The sequence below is a fragment of the Narcine bancroftii genome, chromosome 8 (genome assembly GCF_036971445.1).
Source record: "Narcine bancroftii isolate sNarBan1 chromosome 8, sNarBan1.hap1, whole genome shotgun sequence".
Lineage (NCBI taxonomy): Eukaryota > Metazoa > Chordata > Chondrichthyes > Torpediniformes > Narcinidae > Narcine > Narcine bancroftii.
This window is the reverse complement of record NC_091476.1, coordinates 62,418,651-62,443,927: the sequence shown is the minus strand read 5'-3', so window position 1 is coordinate 62,443,927 and position 25,277 is coordinate 62,418,651. Positions and strand designations below refer to the sequence as shown.

General features: G+C 45.6%; 1 protein-coding gene across 1 annotated transcript in view; it reads right to left on the bottom strand.

Annotated features, from left to right (window-relative positions):
* The window catches only part of stx5a (syntaxin 5A), a 68,283-nt gene extending 53,093 nt beyond the window's left edge, over positions 1-15,190 (bottom strand). Inside the window, exon 1 of the mRNA XM_069893846.1 lies at positions 14,991-15,190. The gene's annotated coding sequence lies outside the window, so the exon portion shown is untranslated. The remainder of the gene's footprint in view (positions 1-14,990) is intronic.
* Between the last annotated feature and the right edge of the window lie 10,087 nt (positions 15,191-25,277).

Sequence of the window (25,277 nt, the reverse complement as noted above, 5' to 3'; positions counted from 1 at the left end):
GCCCGGGCCACTGATGGTTTTGCAGGGGCTAAGTAAGCAAAGGCAAATTCATGGATAGTGACTCTGAGGGGGACTTTCTTTTGCTTCTTGTTAGCTGCTTTCAGGTGCATTCTCCGCCAAAAATGCGCCTGCAGAAGCGGATGCAGAGCTTTGGAATGGTTGTTCAGGTGGCAGCCCTGAAAGCGCTGCGCTGTCCACCTGAAAGGGACAGATGAAAAGGAAGCACCTCAGAGCGTACTCCGGCTCCTGTTCACCGTAGCTTTCAGGCAGCTGCATTCAGGTGCCTAGGGGGATTTCAATGCTCCAGCGATTATCCCTCCCGGAGGAGGGCTAGAAAGTGCGCCTCGGAGGCGCCTCCTGCTCTTTCGGGTGAGTTCCCCGAGAGCTGCATCGGGGAAGAATATGCGGCTTTACATCAGGGTATTCTGGCCACCTGAAAGACCCTTTTCTCTGACCGTAGGTGGTGCTTCAGGGAATTTCTGCCGATGACGAAAACTAATTCCATGTAATAATACACCTTTTTTATTACATGACAATAAATTGAATCTGGAATCAAATTCTTGTTTAAGAGAAAGGTTTTTAAAAGGAGGGGAAAATTCAGGAGGGTTCAAGATTCCTTTCGTGTCATGTACATGAAATTGCCTTCTGCCTGCCATAGGCAGACAGAGTCACCATTAGTGTTGTCCAGCACCCCTTACAATACTAGACAAATAGAAGCAAAATAGAGCCACTGTCCATGGATTCACTGCCAGCGCTCCCACAGCCTCACACACTCCTGATCCAAACCTCCACCATGATTAGGAAGCCTCTAGATCCTGAGGCCCTGAGAGAGCCTTTCTTCCCCTGATCATCCTCTTGAATCTGGACTCTGGGAACTGGTTCCCTTGAGAAGGCCAGTGTGCCAAAAGCTTTCTTTATGACCTTACCTACCTCAGCTTCCAAACTCTCCAGGGCGAGATGGGACCTTTGGTATGTTGGCTGACTTTCCCAGGCGGCGGGAGGTGGAGATGGATTCAGAGGAGGGGGATAGAAAGATCGCAGGATGCTCAGAGGTGCATTCACCACCTTCTGCAGCTTTGTCTGAGCCTGAACAGAGCTATCTGCGTCCCACACTGGGATACACGCAGCCAGTTTGCTTCCGATAGTGCACCTGTAAAAGTTGCTGAGTGGCATGCTGAACTCGCTCAGTCGTCATAGAAGACGTTGGTGTGTTTTCTTCACTGTAGCCCCAGGTCAGATCACTGGAGAAATTCATTGCAAGATTTTGAAGCTATCCACTTTTTTTCTTTTAACTTCAGTGCCATTGACGTGGACATTGATGTGGGTATGGACTACGAAAATGGCGGCATTGCAGAAGCCACTGTGACGGCCGTGCTGCCACTGGTGTGGACCTGGAAGAGCAGTGCTGCTCCAAAGAGTTCAGCCAGCTGATCTTTATGGTGGTGGTGCTGTACAGGTATTAAAATACCCTGTTAGGGTTTTTAAACTAAAAATCACATTCACACATAATACAATTTTTAATAAATATTTTGGGATGATTTATTCGGTGACAGGATATCATTCATCCATCTCACAGCCATTTCCAGCCCCAGCCCAGATTTTGATGCCCCAATTGTGTGATAACTTTGATGATTTTATATCAACCAAACCCTCCACGATTATAACAAAGGTTTCAGCAACGCAAGCCAAGATGGAGAGCGGAGTCCTCCGGATATTTCAACGGTTTATTAAATTGGCACCTCTTGGGTCCTCGCCAATTTTCTAAAAGATTTGCACCAATTTCCTGGTTTGTTTCCTCGAGGATATTGGAATGCATCTTATCTGATCTCCGACATTACTCAGCCTTGGCAGCACAGCTGTTCAGCAAGCACAAGAGTAATGACACAAGTGGTCACTGTTCACCACTGCAATGTCTCTTTATCCGGAGATCCATTTCCTCCATAGAATTCCTCAAGTACTGCATACTCCCACATACAAGACGACGTGTACAAGAATTTCCACCTGAGGCATTGGTTTTGAGCTCTACTCATTGTATAGGACTACCTCAAGTCTGGCCATTTCAATTCCACACTCCATCTCTGGACAGTATTATCAGAGTTCTCCAATTTCCATTAAACCCAACCAGAGTTTTTCTCTTTCCCTATCTCTGTCTCCTTTCCTCCAGTTTCCCACCCTTTTCGATCAGAGCTATCCCCTCCTGTATCACTGTTCAGCTTCTTCCCCTTATACTCCCCTGTCTTCATTCACCCATGACCTCTAACTGTGCTCCTCCCGGAAATCAGATTTTATTGTCATGAACGTATCATGAAATTTGTTGTTTTGCAGCAGCAATCACAGACCAAGTATCGTTATAAATTAATTTCAAAAATAAATAGTGCAAGAAAATAGGAGAAAGTGAGGCTGTGTCTGGGGTTCATTAGTGCTCATCTTCCGGCTCTTCCAACTGCTTCCCGATGGTAGCAGAATGAAGAGGGTATGGCCAAGGAGGTCCTTGACAATAGAGGCTGCTTTATTAAGACACCACCTCTTGTAGATGTCCTCGATAGAATGAAGTCTGGTTCCCATATGTTGCTGGCCAAGTTAACATCTCTGGGTTTTTTTCCCCCTGTGGCTCCTCCATACCAGACAGTGATGCAACCAGACCCTCCACACCTGTCGAAACTTGCAAATTTTGGGTGACATACCAAATCTCCTTAGCTGCAGCCGAGACTTCTTTACCCTTTCCCCTGCTGACCCCTCGACGAGGACTGGTTCGTACTCTCCTGATTTACCCTCCCCAAGTCCACCATCAATCCCTTAGTTTTGCTAAGGTTGAGTGCAAGGCTGTGATACTGCTCAATCTCACTCTTGTATGCTTCCTCAATGTGCTCCCAACAATCCAGATTTCCGAAATTCAGCACATTAGAAAGGACCACCTTGGAAGAATCTGCATCAGTGCCAAACAATTAGGCAGAAATCCAGTTCAGTGAACCCAAGCCAAGAAAACGCTGCACTTTTGACTAAGTGGAGAATCTTTGGCTTGGCTTCGCGGGCGAAGATTTATGGAGGGGTAATGTCCATGTCAGCTGCAGGCTCGTTTGTGGCTGACAAGTCCGATGCGGGACAGGCAGACACGGTTGCAGCGGTTGCAAGGGAAAATTGGTTGGATGGGGTTGGGTGTTGGGTTTTTCCTCCTTTGTCTTTGGTCAGTGAGGTGGGCTCTGCGGTCTTCTTCAAAGGAGGTTGCTGCCCGCCGAACTGTGAGGCACCAAGATGCACGGGTTGAGGCGATATCAGCCCACTGGCGGTGGTCAATGTGGCAGGTACTAAATGGAGAATACCGGTTCAATATTAACATTTAAGGGGAATTTAGAAAGGTACATGGATAGAAGAGGTATGGAGGGCTAGGCAAAAAACATGGTTCAGTATAGATTAGAAGGGCCAAAGAGCCCATTTCTGTGCTGTAATGTTCCATGGAAATCCCACCATCTAATACTCAAGCTGGTGAAGAGAAAAATATGCACAAACAGTGCCCATCACATCCACAACCAATCCAAAGCACTTCACAAATCACTTGAAGTGCCGCCAATGTGCACACTCTGATCCATGCCTCGAAACATTGATTGTCCTTAACTTCCTGTGGATGGTGCTGAGATTCTCTGGCACCTTTGCGTATTGTCCATTTTGTTTGAGAGGAGGGTAGCAGGAACACATCTTTCCCTCTCCTCTCCTCTTCCTCATGGGATTACTCACTCAGTGACTCTCATCCACTTATCCCTTCCCCTCAAACGCCCCTTCAGTACCTACCCCTGTGACTGCAGAAGATGCTCCACTTGCGCCCACACCTCCTCCTTCACCACTATTTAGCATAGGCTTATCTGGGGTATGGTGGTTGGGGCACAAAACTGGGGTGCCTCTTGCAGGGGATCCACTGTCCTTGCCTTACCCACCCAATATCCCTGGGCTCCAGCCCAGGGGTGCAGTGCTGCCGGGTCTCATTTGAGTGCCACTCCAGGCCAGCAACTTATCAGGTTGCTTCGGGGCCTTTCCTACATGCAAGCTGCACCTGGTGGTGGCTCAATGCAGAATCAATGGGGAAAATGGCCGTCTTCCCAACCTATCATGCCCCACGCAGCTGGAACAGTTCTGTGTTTCCCAGGCTGGCACTGGCAGAGCAGTTCTAACTGCGTGGGGCATGATGGGTAGGGGAGATGGCCACTTTTCCCCACTGAGCTGCTGGCACCAAAGTGGCCTGGTGAGGTGCTGGCAGCCGGGAGGCCATTGGGGCTGTCATAGCCCAACCCGGCTGTGTGATGACATAACCTGATTGGCTGCTCATATCATATGTTGGGATTTTGTGTATTTTTTTTTTAGGGGGAGGAGTGCCTGAGGGCGCCACTTTACCTAAACACGCCACTGCCATTCAGGGCCCCAAAAATGAAGCAACATTTCACTTGTGAATCTGCAGGGGTCATCTACTGCATCCCGGTGCTCCCACTGTGGTTGGTCTCCTCTACATCGGGAGACTGGATGTAGACTGGGAGATCAATTCGTTGAGCACCCTTGTTCTGTCCACTGTAATAGCGGGATTCTCCTGTGGCCACCCATTTCAAATCCCTGCCTCATTCCAGTGCCAACATGTCTGCCCGTGGTCAGACTGAGATCACCTGCAAATTGGAGGGACAACACCCAAATAATATATCAGTGCACTTTTGAGCGAGGTGGCATTGACATGGACTTTGAGAGTTTCCCTAAGCTCCACTGTCTCTCTCATTTCCTTCCCCCATTTCTCCTTTCATCCAGCTCCCCTCATCTCTCACTCTTCCCTCTGCCTCTTCCAGTTCTACATTCACAGAACTGCCTCCCTCCTCCAATCAATTCACACCTTTTCTCTCCTGCCCTCCTAGCCTCTTGCCTGTTGGCTTGTGATCCTTCCCCTGCTCCTCCTTCATTCCTCCCCCAGCCATTTATTGAGCTGCCTTGACGAAGGCTGAAAGTTTAATTAGTATATATGTTAACACATAAGAGGGTATTTCAAAGTTAAAATGTCATCCAAAATCAGGAGATTGTCTGATATGCCAAATATAAAATCGAAATGATATCCTGTCGTTTAGTGTTTCCCCATGGTGATGGAGAACAACATAAAACACTCCCATAACTCCTTCAGTCCTACCACTAAATATGTTTCTACTCAAACTTGCATTTGGGAAGCTGGATTAATAGTAATGGTATATTAAAGCAATAAAAATATCTGACATACCTTAAAATAATAGCGCAGTAAACAAAGTTAACTGTTGGCATCTGTAACAGCTGAAGAACAGCAAACAATCAGCCAGGGTCCCAGGGAACGTTCTGTTTACACTGTCTCATTAACCCATTAACAATAAATCTCGCAGTGATCCGGCACTTTTAAAACCAGGGTTTCTTGGAAAGGCTCAAGTTTTCATTAATGCACAATGAGAGGAGGCATTGCACACTGGCCAATTCGAGAGAAGCATGGTCCGTGAGAAGCGTCAAAATGGATACGCTGTGTCAAGAAATAACATGAGTAGTGGCCAGTAGGGGAATTCCAGCCCTCTCCAGAAAAGTTAAAAAAAAAAGGTTGAGAAAAAACAGAAACCATAACAAATTGAAAGTGAAAGTGTGGAGAAAATGGCAGCAAAGAAAGAAAAACCAAAAACAACGGGAAGAAAAGAAGGAAGGATGTCGGAAGAGGAAGGTGAAGGCCCACTGTGGAGAGAGAAGCCCGCTAGGTCAGTGGAAACCCCGGGCTCAGGACTACAAAGATGGCTCACAGAGCCAAACAAAAGTGCGCAACTGCGCATGCGCGAATCCTCGCGCATGCGCGATGCACAAGACAAAAACAACACCGATGGCAGGGGGGACCAGCTGAGGAGTAAATCTCCACAGCCGAACAGACAAGTATAACACGACAACAAGACTCTCAACAGGAAAACATAGAAAATAATGGGAACAAGAAGGAAGAGAATAAAAATAGGAAATCAAAGAAACAACAGATGACCAACCCAGAGGAAGAAGATCAACACCAAGACACTTTTAATAAAAATAAGAACAACAAAAATACCCAACAAAATAAAACAAACAACCCAACAAGAAAACCAGAAGACACAGAGGACACAGATCCTGGAGTGGACTCAGAAGAAGAGGAGGAAGAACACAGAGAAATGGAGAGATGAAGGGAAGGGCAAGTACATGGATATATATTTTTTTTTAAAGAATACATGGAAACAGTAAAAGAATGGCAGACACAAGAATTCAGTGAAATAAAAAGAAGAAAAAGTACAGAAGAAAAAGTGAATAGATTAGAGATGATCATGACAGATATAGGAAAAAGAGTAGACAAGGTGGAAGAACGAGAAACAGCCATAGAATATGGAGGAAGACGACTTAAAAAAGAAATTAGAAGAATCTGATAAAAAAAGTTAAAGAAACACAGGAACTGTTAGCTCAGAAGATAGATATAATGGAAAATTATAATAGAAGAAACAATATAAAAATAGTGGGCCTTAAGGAAGATGAAGAAGGCAAAATATGAAAGAATTTATAAAAGAATGGATCCCCAGGGTCCGAGGAAGACCAGAATTACAGGAAGAAATGGAAATAGAAAGGGCACACAGAACATTAGCCCCTAAATCACAACCACAACAAAAACCAAGATCCATTCTAGTAAAATTCCTAAGATATACAACAAGAGAAAATATATTGGAGAAGGCAATGGAAAAAAATAAGAGAAGACAAAAAACCACTGGAATACAAGGGTCAAAAAATTTTTTTCTATCTAGATACAAGTTTTTAATTCCTGAAGAAGAGAAAGGAGTTTAATGCAGCAAAAACGACCCTATAGAAAAAAGGTTATAAATTTATGTTAAAATACCCAGCGGTACTTAAAATGGTTATCCCGGGGCAGCAAAGCAAACTATTCTCGGATCCGGAAAAAGCACGAAAATTTGCAGAACAACTACAAAACAGACAGAGATGAAGAGATGTAACAAGAACCAAAATGATAACAAACGATATACTATATATATATATATAAAAAAATAATAGAGTACAAGTAAGAACTAAGAGAGGAAAGAAAGAGAAGAAAGGAAGTAAGGAGGGAATTAAGAGAGTGACCTTTATTATATATGAAGATTAAAATCTTTTCTGGGGGGGCTGGGTGGGGAAGAATAACAGTCACCGCGAAATCAGTTGATGCTTGCGAGCGGATTCGCAAATCCAAATGGAGAGGGGAGATGTGGTTGCAAACGATAGGGACAAAGGGCAACTCAGAAAGGGGAGGGACTATTGGGGTTAAAGGAATTTTAGATATGAGAATAGTGGAAATATTTTATGTTTTAGAAATGTTGTCTTATAATTGTTCAAAAAAAGAAAGCAGAAATGGATAAGAAGGGAAGGTGGTGATGAGGAAATGGAAAGGAAAGATAAATCAAGTATGAAATGACTATGTTGAACAAAATGACTAAATATTAACGGAATACATAACCAAATCAAAAGGAAGAAACTGTTAAATTTACTTAAAAAAGAAAAAATTGATATAGCATTTGTATAACACATCTACCTGAAGTGGAACACAAGAAATTAAAGAGAGATTGGATAGGACATGTAACAGCAGCATCATATAATTCAAAAGCCAGAGGAGTAGCTATATTAATCAATAAAAATGTACCAATCAAAATAGAAGAGGAAATAATAGATCAAGCAGGGAGATATGTAATGATAAAATGTCAGATATATTCAGAATTTTGGAATTTACTCAATGTATACTCACCTAATGAAGAAGATCAAAAATTTATGCAAGATATCTTTTTGAAGATAGCAGATACGCAAGGGAACATACTATTAAGATGGGATTTTAACCTTAATTTGGACTCAAACATGGGTAAAACTGGAAAAAAAACTAACAGAAAGAACAAAGTAACCAAATTTATAATTAAATCGATGCAAGAAATGCAACTTTTGGATATATGGAGGAAACAACACCCAAAGGAAAAGGAATATTCATATTATTTGGGTAGACACAAAACATACTCAAGGATAGACCTATTCCTGTTATCAGCCCACATTCAAGGGAGAGTTAGGAAAACAGAATATAAAGCTAGACTATTATCGCATCACTCACCCCTATTATTGGCAATAGAGCTAGAGGACATCCCACCATGAATGTATAGATGGAGATTAAACTCCATGCTATTTAAAAGACAGGATTTTAGAGAATGAATTGAATGACAAATTAAAATGTACTTTGAAATAAATACAGAATCAGTGAAAGATAAGTTTATACTATGGGACGCAATGAAAGCGTTCATCAGAGGGCAAATAATAAGTTATGTAACTAAGATGAAGAAGGACTACAATCGGGAAACAGAACAGTTGGAAAGGGAAATAACAAATACAGAAAAAGAATTAGCAATAAAGGAAGATGCAACTAAAAGAAGAGAATTGGCAGACAAAAAATAAAATATGAAACACTACAAACATACAAGGTGGAGAAGAACATAATGAAGACAAAACAGAAATATTATGAGCTAGGAGAAAAAAAAACGCACAAAATTCTAGCGTGGCAGCTTAAGACAGAACAAACTAAAGAATGGTATTGGCATTAAGGAAAAAGGACAAACAAATTACATATAATCCAAAGGAGATCAATGAAAACTTCAGGGAATTCCATGAACAACTATATCAAACTGAAAACGAAGGGAAAGAAGACAAAATAGATGAATTTCTAACTAAAATTGAACTGCCGAAATTGCAAAGAGGAGCAAAATAAATTAATAAAACCATTTGAAATAGAAGAATTACGGGAGATATTAAAAAAACTACCGAACAATAAAACACCAGGAGAGGATGGATTTCCAATAAAACTTAGAGCATTTCTATAAAACATTTAAAGACTTATTAATTCCTCCCCTCCGGGAAGTAATCAACCAGACTTATAAAACACAAAACATACCAGATTCATGCAAAACAGCAATAATTACAGTAATACCAAAGACAGGGAAAGATCCACTATCACCAGCATCATATAGACCAATATCTCTACTGAACACAGATTATAAGATAATAGCGAATCTATTAGCAAACAGATTGCCCGACTATGTACCAAAAATAGTAAATCTAGACCAAACTGGATTTATTAAAAAAAGACGAACAACGGACAATATAAATTTATTAACTTAATTCATGCAGTAGAAGGAAATAAAACTCCAACAGTAGCGGTTGCTTTAGACGCAGAAATGGCCTTTGACAGAGTAGAATGGAATTATTTATTCAAAGTACGACAAAAATTCAGCCTACCAGAGAAATATATTAATTGGATTAAAGCATTATATAAGGGGCCATTGGCGAAAGTGACAGTAAATGGATATATATCAAAACAATTTAACTTAAGCAGATCAACAAGGCAGGGATGTCCACTATCTCCCTCACTGTTCGCGTTAGCTTTAGAACCACTAGCAGAACTGATAAGAACAGAAAATAATATAAGAGAGATAAAAATAAAAGAGAAGGAATATAAAATCAGTCTATTTGCAGATGATGTTATAATATACTTAATAGAACCAGAAATATCAATAAAAGAATTACATAGGAAATTGAAGGAATATGGAGAAGTATCGGGGTACAAGATCAACGCAAATAAAAGTGAAGCAATGCCAATGAATAATGCGGATTTCACAAAGTTTAAAAAAGAATCACCATTTAGATAGCAAACACAAGCAATGCGATACCTAGGTATACAACTAAATAAAAATCTCGGCCAGCTATAGAAACTAAATTATCATCCATTAATGAAAAAATTACAAGACGACTTAGAGCATTGGAAAGACTTACCACTAACACTGATAGGAAGAATAAACTGTATTAAAATGAACATTTTCCCAAGGATACAATACCTATTTCAGTCATTACTAATTCACCTAACAGAGAAATTCTTCAAGGAGTTAAAGAAAATAATAAGGAAATTCTTATGGAAAAGGGGGAAACCGAGGATAGCACTAGATAAATTAACAGAATGGTACAAACAAGAAGGCTTACAAATACCAAACTTTAAGAATTATTATAGAGCCGCACAATTAAGATAACTATCAGATTTTTATCAAACAAGGGAAAAACCAGATTGGACCAGATTAGAACTAGATAAAATAGGGGAGAAGATACCTGAACATATACTATATAAATGGGATGAAAAATTGGTGCAACGTAGGAATTCACCGGTATTGCATCATCTGCTCAACATTTGGAAGAAGATTCACGTAGAAAGGAATAAAACAAATTACCAACTACCAAAACTAATATTGACGCAAAATCAACTAATCCCTTTCAAAATAGATAACCTTTCCTTCAGAGAATGGGAGAGAAAAGGGATCAAAAGAATAGAAAATTGTTTTTCGGGAAGGATAAATATAACATAACTCACGATACAATGTTTGCATACCACCAACTGAAAACTACTTGAAGGACAAATTGGGAAACAGTCTGAGGTTACCAGAAGGAAGCAAGTTTGAATATGTGATTACAGACACAATGATAATTAAAAAATTTATAACAAACATGTACATCAAACTGCAAGAAAAGGAGAACGAGGAAACAAACGGTAAACCTTAACAAAAATGGGACAAGATCTAAACATAAAGATAAAGAATGAAACATGGAAAAAGCTATGCTCCGGAACTATGAGAAATACAATAAACACAAGGTTACACATGATACAATATAACTGGATACACAGGCTATACATCACACATCAAAAGTTAAATAAATGGGACTCAACAGTATCAGACAGATGTTTTCGCTGTAAAAAGGAAACGGGAACAAAAATTCATGAAATTTGGACATGTGAGAAAGTGAAAAAAATTTGGGAAGATCTAAACCAGATATTAAATAAAATCACAAAAAGCAATATACCAAAAAACCCAGAGATCTTCCTCCTAAGTAATATAGAAATAAAGAATTTTGGACTCAATTTGGATGGAGCACAAAAAAGATTTGTTATGATAGCCCGAGCTGAAGCAAAAAAAATGCATTATGTCAACCTGGAAATTAGAAGACAACTTGAGAATACAACAATGGTACATAGAAATTAATAAATGCATTCCATTAGAAAAAATAACATAATTAAGAAATAACATCACAATATTCCAACAAATATGGGAGCCATACATGAAATACAATAGAGAAATCCTACCATGGACTTCCACCACCTAAAATGACAGAAGGAGAAGACAACGAAAAGAACTGACTCAGTAAAATTTCTTGTTTATTTTTTATTAAGTGACAACATTATTTAACGGGTTAAATGTATCTTATAGATTGAACTTCAAATAAATGGGAAAAGGGGGAAGGGAGGGGGGAAATGGGGAGAAAATGACATTATATATTCAAGAGAAAAAATGTCTGTATGTATCTTGGTCAATATGGTTTATAGTATGAAAAATAAAAAAATTTAAAAAAAAAAGAAATAAAATACGCATTTTGTACTTAAGTGGGCTAAAGACAGCCAAGAGCAGGGCAAAGACCTCAAAGCCACTGCTTCGTGGTGTAGTCATTTTATGAAAGAAATGATCAAGGTCTGAAGCAGAGAACTACCAGCAGATCTTGACATTAAAATTACTAATTTCCATTGCTACGCAATATGAAGCAAGAAACATGATAATCTATTAAGCAACATCGGAAACATGGATGAAACACCAATGAATTTGGTTGGTAAAGGACTATTGAGGCAGTTAAGGTCTCAGAGGTAAGTGTCAGATTTGGAGTAGTCTTATACAGCAAGTATAGTTACTGGGGGAAATGGGTCGCCTTACACAACGACATACACAGTATTGGCATCTTTGCCTCCTGTGGACGCTGGGGGGCCCGCTAAATTTCTCCAGCACTTTTGTGCACTGGCCACAATCACCACAGCTCCAGACTTTCTGGAACATTGAAATGAATGTGCAATTAAAGGTGCAAATAAGGATGCCAAGATCTCATGCAAAAGATGATAGCTTGGCCAAGGTGGTGATCCCTCAAATTTCTCCTGGGCTATCGGCCTATATTATACTCCTTCAATGTGGCTCAAACTTTCTTGCATAAAGGCAAGAGGGGCTTGCAAACAAAGTGACACTTTCAGCAACAGTAACAAGCTTGGATTAAAGTGCTGCCTTGAACATGCAGTACTTTAAAATAAAAATCCAAGCAGGATCCAAATTTATGGAACTATTTAGGACAAAGTTCACTCCAGTGCAAAGATCAGTGACCAAAATTCAGAACTGTTGAGCTTGTCTCTTCCAGAGAACCTTTCATGAGTTTTAAGTCCTCCCAAAGCACTTTGCAATCAGCAAATTAATTCGCGCAGAGTACTAATGGTGAAATGCAGAATCCATTTGCACATGGATTCACAGAACGAAATGCATTGGATCTTTCTCATCCTCTCGTGAAGGCAGATGGATGAGATTGTAAGTGTGGGTCAAACATCTCACCCATGACGCAAGCACATCTCCTGATGCAGAGGCTAGTCTTCTGACTCAGTGGGGAGAGCTCTCATAGCTTGCCTCAACCATTGAAAACAGACCAATATACAAACATGCCAGAGAAACTCAGCAAGATCCACCTCTTGACTCAGACACCTGCCCGTTTTCACACAGACCCGACAAAGAGCCCAGGCCCGAAATATAGGCCACCCATTTTACTTCTCGTGGATGCTGTGTGACCTGCTGGGTTTCTCTAGTACGTTTGTGTATTGCACTAGGCCCCAACATCTGCAGACTTCCTTCTTTAACTCCAATGAAAACCCATCACCCTATGGCATTATTCCATTGGCATCATGGGAGCTTGCTGTGCACAGGGCAGTTGGCACACAGCAATAAGATCTGGTTCAAAAGCCATTCAATTCCCACACCAACATGTCTGTCCAGGGTTGCATGCATTGCCTAACTGAGACCAGCCGCAAACTGGAGACACATCTCTTCATGAGAACATAATAGAAGCAGGAGTAGGCCATGCGGTCCGTGGAGTCTGCCCTGCCAATCAATGAGATTGTGGCTGATCCGATGATCGGCTCGTCGACACCCAACTGACTTTTCCTCCCCCACCCCCCATATCCTTTCATTTCTCTACAATGTAAAAATCTATCCAACCTTGCCATAAATATACTTACTGAGGTTGTCTCCACTGCTTCAATGGGCAGTGAATTCCACAGATTCATCACCTTCTGGGAAAGCAGTTCCTCCTCATCTCCATCCTAAATCTATTCCCCTGCATCTTGAGGCGACGTTCCCTAGTTCTAGTCAACCCCACCAATGGAAACAACTTGCATATTCTGTCTGGGCAATCTTCAATCAGATCAGTATCAGAATTTATTGTCACGAACAAGTCATGAAATTCATTGTTTTGCAGCAGTGTCATAGAGCAAACATTCATATAAACCACCTTAAAACAATAAATAAAACAAAAACAAAATAGTGCACGAAGAGTCAGGCAACGTCTGTGGTTCATTGATCATTCAGGAATCTGGTGGCAGTGGGGAAGAAGCTGCCCTTGTGCTTATCTTTAGGCTCCTAGACCTTTTCCCCGATGGGAGCAGAGTGAAGAGGACATGGCCTGGGGGGTGAGCGCTTTTGAGGATAGGGGCTGCTTTTTTTAAGACCTCATCTCAGGTCGATGTCCTCGATGGAGTGAAGTCTCCATGGTCTATCTGTCGAAGTTTTCAAGAGTCTCTGGTGACATGCCGAATCTCCTCAAAGCTGGTGAACCTTCTTTCTGATTGCATCAACGTGGAGGATCCAGGACAGATCCTCAGAAATGTTAACGCCCAGAAACATTGACTCTCAGTCTTTGTTAACCCCTCCCCGCCCCCCCCCCCCCCCCCGAGATCATTCTCACCTTTCCTCTCCTGCCCTTCTATCCAAGTGCACTGTGGTCTGAGTTCCTCCTTGCCCCTTCTTCACTCCTCCCCTCACCTTTTTGTTCAGACACCTACCTGTTTTTGGCTTATAAGGTTTGCTGAGTCTCTCCAGCACTTTGTGTATTTACTACAATCACAGCATCTGCAGATTTCCTGGATTCAAAATTCAGGATTCCTTTTGTTATCAGGTAATCATACAGAAAATGTAATATTACACGCAACTTCCCAGCAAGTCATAAATAGGTGCCAGGAAAAAGCAAGAGTCACTTCAGAATCACTGAATGTCCGTGGATTCACCTCCCTCAAACCATCAGCACCAAATCTAAACCTCCAATACAATCAGGAAACTTTCAGTGCCCAAGGCCCTACTTGCCCTCAGCACCCTCTCGAATTCCAGTTCCAACGCCTGGCTCCGACAAGTCAGTCTCCAGCAGTCCGCAGCCAGCGTGAGTCCTTCGACTGCGTTGCCCACAGCCTGTTCTGGGCCCTTCCACCGCTGAGCCTCTTACTGGTCTGCTGCTGTGGACATCGCTCCATAGCATCATTTCCCATGCCTAACAGGGTGTGTTCTGCCAACTTTCTGGTGCCCTGTGCCCCTCGCTCCAGAGTCAGCAACCCCTCATGGCCTTGCCTCCTTGGTCACAGACCTTGCAAGCCAAAGCATGAAGTTGCCCCAGCAAGTTCTGGCTGAACCCAATCACATATGAAGTGCCTAAGATGCCCATTCAATTGAGAAAGCAAGGTCACAGGCACGCTCAGCTGGGCACAGCACCTCTTGCATGAGGGGATGGCATAACTATGACGTTTACATAGAAAAATCACAAATTGTAGTTAATTTAGCAAATCATTATCTGCGGGGCCAGAAGAGAGAAATTAGTCCCATTATAAGTGGATACCCAACGCAAAAGGTGGTAAACCCTTTAATATTGTAATGGGGGGGGGGGGGGGGGTGGGGAGGCATTCAACAGGTGTCCTCTGAATGGTCACCATGGCGCCTCTGGTCAGCCATTGGCTCAGATGGCTGACCATCATCAATACTCCCCCCCCCCACCCCACTTCCTTTAACGACCCTCCCCACGAAACGCCGGGAACTCAGCAGACTCACCACCCTAGGCCCGGAGTCTTCTCGAGACGCGAGACGGACGACGGCCTCCGCGGCCAGCCCGAGCCGCGCTGCTTCCTTCAGCGTTGAAGCGGCCGAAGCCCGTCTCCGTCCCGGCGACGTTAACGTATCGCCCCTCCGCCTCACGGCCGCTCCAGCCACCGTGACGGCGTCAACCGCGCTCACGTGACTGCCACGTCTCCGCGCATGCGCGCCGCTGCCCGAGCTCCTCCAGCGGCAGCCAGCTGTTATATTTAAAGGGACACACAGAATCAGCATCAGGATTTATTTCATTGAACAAGTCGTGAAATTCGGGGTTTTGCGACAGTATAATAGGGAAAACATTCATATTACAACCATGTTACAACATTACTATAAAAATAATAGTGCACGAAGAGTGTCTGTGTTTCATCGATCGTTCAGGAATCGGATGGCAGCGGCGAAGAAGCTGCCCTTGTGCTCGACTTCAGCCTCCTGGAGTGAAGAGGGCCTGGCCTGAGTGGTGGTGGGGTGGGGGGGGGGGGTGTCTTTGAGGATAGAGGCTGCTTTTTTAAGCACCACCTCACGTCGATGTCCTCGACAGAGTGGAATCTGGTGCACGTGACGTCGCAGGTCGAGTTAACGACCCTCTGGAGATTATTCTTGTCCTGAGAGTCGGCCCCTCTATCCCAGGCGGTGATGCAGCCGGCAAGATGAAGGGTTCAGCCCCAAAAATCGGTGATCTTTGTAACATAGGATATTTTCTGGACCCAACGCACAAATGTCATTGTGAGGAAACCACGTTGGCACTGGACGTTCTCAGGAGTTAGTTGAGGTTTGGCATGTCATCCTGGCAAATTTCATGTGTGGTGGAAAGTGTGCATTGTGGTCTGGTGTGGGTGACACCAATAGCCCCTGAGCGTAAAGCCCTGCAAAAGGTAGTGGACACAGCCAGGACATCACGGGCAAAACCCTCCCCACCGTCAAGAACATTGATGGGGAATGCTGCCGTTAGAGAGCAGCAGCAATTATCAAAGATCCTACACCACCCAGCACATGCTCTGTTCTAGCCGCTGCCGTCAGGAAAGAGGTATCGGTGCCATAAGATTTGCACCGCCAGGTTCAGGAACAGTCGCTCCCCTCCACCATCAGACTCCTCAACAACAAACTCAATCAGGGACTCATTTAAGGACCCTGACTTGTGCACTTTATTGATTTTCATTTTGTTCTCTCTGTGTTGCACTTTGTTTACATTCATTACCTTTTCAGAGTTCTTTTATTTGTTTACATGTTTACGCTGTGTACAGTTTAATTTTTGCACTCCCCATTCGTGGTAATTCTGCCGCGCCTGCAGGGAAAAAAGAATCTCAGGGATGTATGTGATGTCAGGTATGTACTCTGACAGTAAATCAGAAACCTGAGCTCATTCCACACTCCCACCACTCTCTGGGTGAACATGTTCCCCTTAAACATTTCCATTGTTACCCTTAACTTCCGTGACCTTCAGGAGATTTGATAATTTACTTTGTTCTTCCAAATTTAATTAGGGTAACTTGATGTTTGACAAAAATGTCCTTATTCTTCTCTAAGACACAATGGGCATAATGACTTATAAAATCACCTGAAATTATCTTTAATCTTTTGTGGTTTATACAAAATCTGATTATTTCCCTTCCTCATTGCTAAAATAGTTCTTGCTACTTGCTCCGTCTTCAACTGCCCAGCCGAGATTTTGTGGGTTTTCTCTCCTAATTGATCAGATCTTTGTTTTGTTTCCATTGTGGTCCCCCCCCCCCCCCCCCCCACTTGTTATGTCTGTAACATATCGTATTTCAATTTTTTGTCTCTATATCTTCTCCTTTCATTAAATCTTTATCTCTTTTTCTAAATTTTCTATTTCTTGGTAATGTTCTTTTTTGATTTTAGTTGTGTAACTAATTATTTGCCCTCTATAAAGGTTTTCATTGCATCCCATAACATAAATTTATCTGTTACAGAATTTGTATTTGTCTCAAAATATATTTTAATTTGTTGTTCTATAAATTACCTAAAATCTTGTTCTTCTAGCAAGATGGGGTTAAGTCTTCATCGATATCCTTTATTAGGAAAATCCTCTGGAGTGATTGTTTAGCCATAAGGGTGAGTGATCTGATAACGGTGGGGAGGGATTTTTGGGGCTGAACCCTTCATCTTGCCGGCTGCATCACCGCCTGGGATAGAGGGGCCGACTCTCAGAACAAGAATAATCTCCAGAGGGTCGTTATTAATCATCTCTGAACAGGTAATGAATGTAATGAATATCCTATGTTACAAAGATCACCGATTTTTGGGGCTGAACCCTTCATCTTGCCGGCTGCATCACCGCCTGGGATAGAGGGGCCGACTCTCAGGACAAGAATAATCTCCAGAGGGTCGTTATTAATCAACTCTGAACAGGTAATGAATGTAAACAAAGTGCAACACAGAGAGAACAAAATGAAAATCAATAAAGTGCACAAGTCAGGGTCCTTAAATGAGTCCCTGATTGAGTTTGTTGTTGAGGAGTCTGATGGTGGAGGGGAGCGACTGTTCCTGAACCTGGCGGTGCAAATCTTATGGCACCGATACCTCTTTCCTGATGGCAGCAGCGAGAACAGAGCATGTGCTGGGTGGTGTAGGATCTTTGATAATTGCTGCTGCTCTCTAACGGCAGCATTCCCCATCAATGTTCTTGACGGTGGGGAGGGTTTTGCCCGTGATGTCCTGGCTGTGTCCACTACCTTTTGCAGGGCTTTACGCTCAGGGGCTATTGGTGTCACCCACACCAGACCACAATGCACACTTTCCATCACACATGAAATTTGCCAGGATGACATGCCAAACCTCTACTAACTCCTGAGAATGTCAGGTGCCAACGTGGTTTCCTCACAATGACATTTGTGCGTTGGGTCCAGGAAATATCCTGTTACAAAGAAGATTTTTCACCCAGCGAACGAGGTCCCCTACCCTCTCTCCCCATCTGCCCCCACACCCCCTCTCCTCACCCGCTCCCACTCTATCTCCTCTCTACTCCCTCTCCCCAACCACCTCTCTCTATTCCCTATCCCCACCCACTCCCCTCTCTAACCCCTCTCTACTTCCCACTCGCTCCCCCTCTACTCCCTTTTTCCCCCTCCTCATCTTCAACCAGAGGGTGTTTTGGTCTCCCCTAGCCTGTGGAAAAGCTGGTAGCCTTTCGCCTCAACTTTAGCCCTTGGTCAGAACAAAAGAAACAGGAGCAGGGGTTGGTCATCTGGCTCATCAAGAATTCAATATTAAACAGACAGCGAGGTGACAGGCCCTTCAGGCCAACGGCCCAAATCAACCTAAAACCCCCCACCACCATAAAGTTCGTTTTGAAGGGTGGGAGGAAACCCATGAGGGGAAGGGAAAAGTAACAAACGCCCCGCAGAGAGCGCCTGGACTCCACTGCGGTTCACTGGTGCTCTCATAGTAGGGTTGATCTGGCTACAGACACCGCTCCATCCACCTGCCCATTCCCCTCGACTCTCAGACCCCACCATCTTCAAAAATTTGTGCGTATCTTATGCAGATCTAACGAATCGGCATCGAATACTTCCTGGGGAAGAGAATTCCAGATGGTCTAGCCTCTGGGATTAGTTCCTCATCTCTCTCTTAAATTTTCCCCTTGAATCTGAAGGCTGTGTCCCTGTCTAATGTATGGAGAGATACTCCATCTGAAATATTAACTGACTTTGCATTTCGATTGTTTACTGTTATTACAACAACTTTCTTGCTTATGCATAAGCACAGAACAGACCGTTTAATACAGAGAAGTGTGAGATTTTGCACTTTGTAAGGATAAACCTATAAATAATGTACCCTGTAAATGTCAGGGCAGAGAGGTAGAACAGCGGGATCTGGGAACGGTCGGGCACTGAGGAGAGCGGTAGAATAGAGGTATCTGGGAAAGGCAGGGCACTGGGGAGAGCGGTAGAATAGGGGGATCTGGGTACGGTCGGGCATTGGGGGAAAGGTTGAACAGAGGGATCTGGGAACGGTCGGGTACTGAGGAGAGTGGTAGAACAGAAGGATCTGGGAACGGTTGGCCACTGGGTGGAACGGTAGGACAGGGGGATCTGGGAACGGTCGGGGAATGGGGAAAGCGTAAGAACAAAGGGATCTGGGAACGTTGGTCACTGAGGAGAGCGTTAGAACAGAGAGATCGGGGAGCGGTTGGGCAGTTTTTAGTGCATGAGAGCAGAGGGTTCTGGGTACAATCGGGTACTATGAAGAGCGGTAGAACAGAGGGTTCTGGGAACGATCGGGCTCTGAGGAGAGCATTAGAACAGAGGGATGTGGGAACGGTCGGACACTGAGGAGAGCTGTAGAACAGAGGGATCTCGGAAAGGTCGGGCACTGGGTGAAATGGTAGAACAGAAGGATCTGGGAAAGGTCGAGCGTTGGGTGGAATTGTAGAATGGAAGGCTCTGGGAATGATCGAGCACTGACGAAAGCGGTAGAACATAGGGATCTGGGAAAAGTCGGGCACTGGGAGAAACTGTAGGATAGAGGGATCTGGGAATGGTCGGGATGTGGGTGGAATGTTAGAACAGAGGGATCTTGGAATGGTCGGGTAACGAGGAGTGCGATAGAATTGAGGGATCTGGGAAAGGTCGGGCACTGGGTGGAATGGTAGAACAGAAGGATCTGGGAAAGGTCGGGCACTGGGTGGAATGGTAGAGTGGAAGGATCTAGGAATGATCGAGCACTGAAGTGAGCGGTAGAACAGAGGGATCATGGAATGGTCGGAAACTGAGTGGAACGGTAGAACAGAGGGATCTGGGAACAATCGGTCACTGAGGAGCGCGGTGAAGGGGTGGATCGGGGAATGGACGGGCACTAAGGAGTGCAGTGGAACAGAGGGATGTGGGAACTGTTGGAAAATTAGTGGAGCGGTTGAACAAAGGAATTTGGGAATGGTCGGGCACTGGGGAACCAGTGGAATGGAGGGATCTGGGAATATACATGCATTGAGGGAAAAGTAGATCGGAGGGATCTGGAAATGATCGGGCATTAGGGGAACGGTTGAACGGAGGGATCTGGGAACCGTCGGTACCGAAGAGAGTGGTAGAACAGAGGGATCTGGAAAAGGTTGGGCACTGGTGGAATGGTAGAACCGACGGATCTGGGAAAATTATGGCACTGAGGCGAACGGTAGGGCACTGAGGAGATCTGGGAACGGAACTGTCGGGCACTGGGGAGAGCGATAGAACAGACAGATCTGGGAACGGTTGGTCACTGAGGTGAGCGGTAGAACAGAGGGATCTGGCAGTGGTAGGGCACTAGTGAGAATGGTAGAACAGAGGGATCTTGGAATGGTAGGGCACTGGGATGGACGGTAGAACAGATGTATCTGGGAGCGTTTGGGCACTGAGGAGAGCATTAGAAAAGCGGGATCTTGGAAGGGTCGGGCACTGAGGAAAGCAGTAGAAGAGCGGGAAGTGGGAATGGTTGGGCACTGAGGAGAGCTCTAGAACAGAGGAATCTGGGAAAAGTCAGCAGTGAGTTGCGCGATAGAATTGAGGTTTCTGGGAACAGTCAGGTACTGGGGAGAGCGGAAGAACAGAGCGATCTGGGAATGGTCGGGGACTAATGGGAACGGTAGAACCGAGGGATCTGGGAACAGTTGGGCACTTGGGAGGGTGGTAGAACAGAGGCATCTGGAAACGGTCGGGCACTGGGGAGAGAGATAGAACAGAGAGATTGGGGACCGTTTGGGCACTTGTAAGTGCATTAGAGCTGAGGGATCTGGGGTAGGAACGGGTGCTAAGAACAGTGGTAGAACAGAGGGTTGGGAACGCACGGGCACTGGGGAGACCACAATAGAGGGATCTCAGAACGGTCGGGCACTAGGGGGAATGGTTGAAGAGAGGAATCTTGGAACAGTCGGACAGTGAGGAGAGCGGCAGAACAGTTAGGAACTGAGGGGAGCGGTAGAAAAGAGGGATCTGGGAACAGTTGGGCCCTGTGGAGAACAGTAAAACAGAGGGATCTGGGAACGGTCGGGCACTGAAGAGACCACAAGAGAGGGATCTCAGAGCGGTCGGGCACTAGGGGGAATGGTAGAACAGAGGCATCTTGGAACGGTCGGGAACTTAGAGGAGCGGTAGAACAGATGGATCTGGGAAAGGTAGGGGACTGGGGAGAGCGGTAGAATAGGGGGATCTGGGTATGGTCGGGCATTGGGGGAAAAGGTAGAACAGAGGGATCTGGAAATGGTCGGGCACTAAGGGGAGCAGTAGAATACATGCATCTGGGGAAAGTCGGGCTCAGGGACGAACGGTAGAACAGATGGATCTGGGAAACGTCGGGGTCTGGGTGGAATGTTAGAACAAAGGAATCTAGGAATGGTCGGGCATTAAGGGGAGCAGTAGAATGCATGCATCTGGGGAAAGTCGGGCTCAGGGACGAACGGTAGAACAGATGAATCTGGGAAACGTCGGGGTCTGGGTGGAATGTTAGAACAAAGGAATCTAGGAATGGTCGGGCATTAAGGGGAGCAGTAGAATGCATGCATCTGGGGAAAGTCGGGCTCAGGGACGAACGGTAGAACAGATGGATCTGGGAAACGTCGGGGTCTGGGTGGAATGTTAGAACAAAGGAATCTAGGAACAGTTGGGCACTGAGGAGAGAGGTAGAACAGAGGGATCTGGGAATGGTTGGGCACTGAGAAGAGAGGTAGAGCAAGGGATCTGGGAATGGTCGGGTAACGAGGAGTGCGATAGAAACGAGGGATCTAGGAACAGTCCATTACTGGGGTGAGTGATAGAACAGAGGGATCTGGGAATGGTCGGGCACTGAGGTGTGCGGTAGAATTGAGGGATCTGGGAAAATTATGGCACTGAGGCGAACGGTAGGGCACTGAGGAGAGCTGAGGGACAGAGGGATGTGGGAACGGTCGGGAAATGAGGGCAGCGGTAGAACAGAGTTATCTGGGAATGGTCGGGCAACGGGGAGAGCGATAGAACAGAGAGATCTGGGAATTGTCGAGCACTGGGAAGACCGATAGAACAGACAGATCTGGGAACGGTTGGTCACTGAGGTGAGCAGTAGAACAGAGGGTGGGAGAGGTCGGGCAAAGGCGAGTGTAGAAATCAGATGGATCTGTAGATGGCACTGTGGAGAGTGGTAAAATTGAGCGATCTGGGAAAGGTCAGGCACTGGGTGGAATGGTAGCATGGAAGGATCTGGGAATGGTTGGAAACTGAGTGGAGCGGTAGAACAGAGGGATCTGGGAACAATCGGTCATTGAGGAGCGTGGTGAAGAGGTGGATTTGGGAATGGACGGGCCCTGTGGAGAACAGTACAACAGAGGGATCTGGGAACGGTCGGGCACTGAGGAGACCACAACAGAGGCATCTCAGAACGGTCGGGCTCTGGGTGGAATGGTAGAACAGAGGCATCTTGGAACGGTCGGGCACTTAGGAGAGCGGGAGAACAGATGGATCTGGGAAAGGTAGGGCACTGGGTGGAATGGTAGAGCAAAGATCTGGGAAAGGTCGGGCACTGGGTGGAATGTTAGAATGGAAGGATCTGGAAATGGTCGGAAAATGAGTGGAGCGGTAGAACAGAGGGATCTGGGAACAATCGGTCACTGAGGAGCGCGGTGAAGAGTTGGATCTGGGAATGGACGGGTAGTAAGTAGTGCAGTGGAAGAGAGGGATGTAGGAACGGTTGGGAAAAGACTGGAGCGGAAGAACAAGGGAAATTTGGAACAGTCGGGCACTGGGGAGGGGTAGAGCAGAGGAATTTGGGAACGGCCGGGCCCTGGGGGAACGGTAGAATAGAGGGATCTGAGAATAGTCAGGCATTTGGGGGAACGGTAGGTCGGAGGGATCTGGGAATAGTCAGGCATTAGGGGAACGGTTGAACGGAGGGATCTGGGAACGTTCGGTACTGAGGAGAGTGGTAGAACAGAGGGATCTGGGAAAGGTTGGGCGCTGGTGGAACGGTAGAACAGATGGATCTGGGAAAATTATGGCACTGAGGTGATCGGTAGGGCACTGAGGAGAGCTGAGGAACAGAGGGATGTGGGAACGGTCGGGAAATGACGGCAGCGGTAGAACAGAGGGATCTAGGAATGGTCGGGCAATGGGGAGAGCGATAAAAAAGAGAGATCTGGGCATTCTCCGGCACTGGGGAGACCAATGGAACAGGCTGATCTGGGAACGGTTGGTCACTGAGGTGAGCGGTAGAACAGAGGGATCTCAGAGTGGTCGGGCAAAGGCGAATGTAGTAAAGCAGATGGTTCTGGGATTGGCACTGTGGAGAGTGGTAAAATTGACTGATCTGTGAAAGGTCGGGCACTGGGTGGAATGGTAGAACAGAAGGATCTGGGAAAGGTTGGGCACTGGTGGAACGGTAGAACAGACGGATCTGGGAAAATTATGGCACTGAGGCGAACGGTAGGGCACTGAGGAGAGCTGAGGAACAGAGGGATGTGGGAACGGTTGGGCACAGGGCAGAGCGATAGAAGAGACAGATCTGGGAACGGCTGGTCACTGAGGTGAGCGGTAGAACAGAGTGATCTGGGTGTGGTCGGGCACTGGCGAGTGTAGTAAAGTAGATGGATCAGGGGATGGCACTGTGGAGGGCGGTAGAATAGGGGGATCAGGGAATGGTCGGGCATTGGGGGAAAGGTTTAACAGAGGGATCTGGGAACATTCGCATACTGTGGTGAGTGGTAGAACAGGGATCTGGGAGTGGTCGGGCACTGCCGAGTGCAGTAGGGCAGAGGGATCTGGGTACGATCAGGTATTAAGAAGAGCGGCAGAACAGAATGTTCTGGGAATGGTCGGGCACTGGGGTGAACGGTAGAACAGAGGGATCAGGGAAAGGTAGGGCACTGTTATGAACGGTAGAACAGAGGTATCTGGGAGCGTTTTGGCACTGAGGAGAGCATTAGAAAAGTGGGATCTTGGAAGGGTCGGGCACTGAGGAAAGCAGTAGAAGTGCGTGAAGTAGGACTGGTTGGGCACTGAGGAGAGCTCAAGAACAGAGGAATCTGGGAATGATCAGCAGTGAAGAGCGTGATACAATTGAGCTTTCTGGGAAAAGTCAGGTACTGGGGAGAGCGGAAGAACAGAGCGATCTGGGAATGGTCGGTGACGAGTGGGAGCGGTAGAACCGAGGGATCTGGGAACAGTCGAGCACTTGGGAGGGTGGTAGAACAGAGGCATCTGGAAACGGTCGGGCACTGGGGATAGAGTTGGAACAGAGAGATCGGAGACTGTTTGGGCACTTTTAAGTGCATTAGAGCCGAGGGATCTGGGTAGGAACGGGTACTAAGAAGAGTGGTAGAACCGAGGGTTCAGAATGCTCGGGCACTGGGGAGACCACAATAGAGGGATCACAGAACGGTCGGGCATTAGGGGAACGGTAGAGCAGAGGGATCTAGGAACAGTCAGGCACTGAGGAGAGTGGTAAAATTGTGGGATCTTGGAAAGTTTGGGTACTGAGGAGTGCGGTGGAACAGAGGAATTTTGAATGATCATTGATTGAGTAGAGCGGTGGAACAGAGGGATGAATGGTTGGGCACTGGAGAGAGCGGTCGAACAGAGGGATCTGGGAATGGTCGAGCAATGGGGGTTACCGGAGAACACAGGGATCTGGGAACAGTCGGGCAGTGGGTGTAACGGTAGAATAGAGCAATCTTGGAAATGTAGGAGGCTGAGGAGAGAAGTAAACAGATGAATTTGGGAATGGTTGGTATTTTAGGAGAGCGGTAGATCTGGGAATGGTCGGGGTCTGGGTGGAATGTTAGAATAGAGGGATCTTGGAATGGTTGGGCACTGAGAAGAGAGATAGAACAGAGGGATCTAGGAATGGTCGGGCACTGAGGACTGCGGTAGAATTGAGGGATTTGGGAAAGGTCGGGCACTGGGTGGAATGGTAGAAAAAGGATCTGGGAAAGGTCGGGCACTGGGTGGAATGTTAGAATGGAAGGATCTGGAAATGGTCGGATAATGAGTGGAGCGGTAGAACAGAAGGATCTGGGAACAATCGGTCACTGAGGAGCGCGGTGAAGAGTTGGATCTGGGAATGGATGGGTAGTAAGTAGTGCAGTGGAAGAGAGGGATGTAGGAACGGTTGGGAAAAGATTGGAGCGGAAGAACAAAGTAAATTGGGGAGGGGTAGAGCAGGGGAATTTTGGAACGGCCGGGCCCTGGGGGAACGGTAGAATAGAGGGATCTGGAAATAGTCAGGCATAGGGGGGAACGGTAGATCGGAGGGATCTGGGAATGGTCAGGCATTAGGAGAACGGTTGAA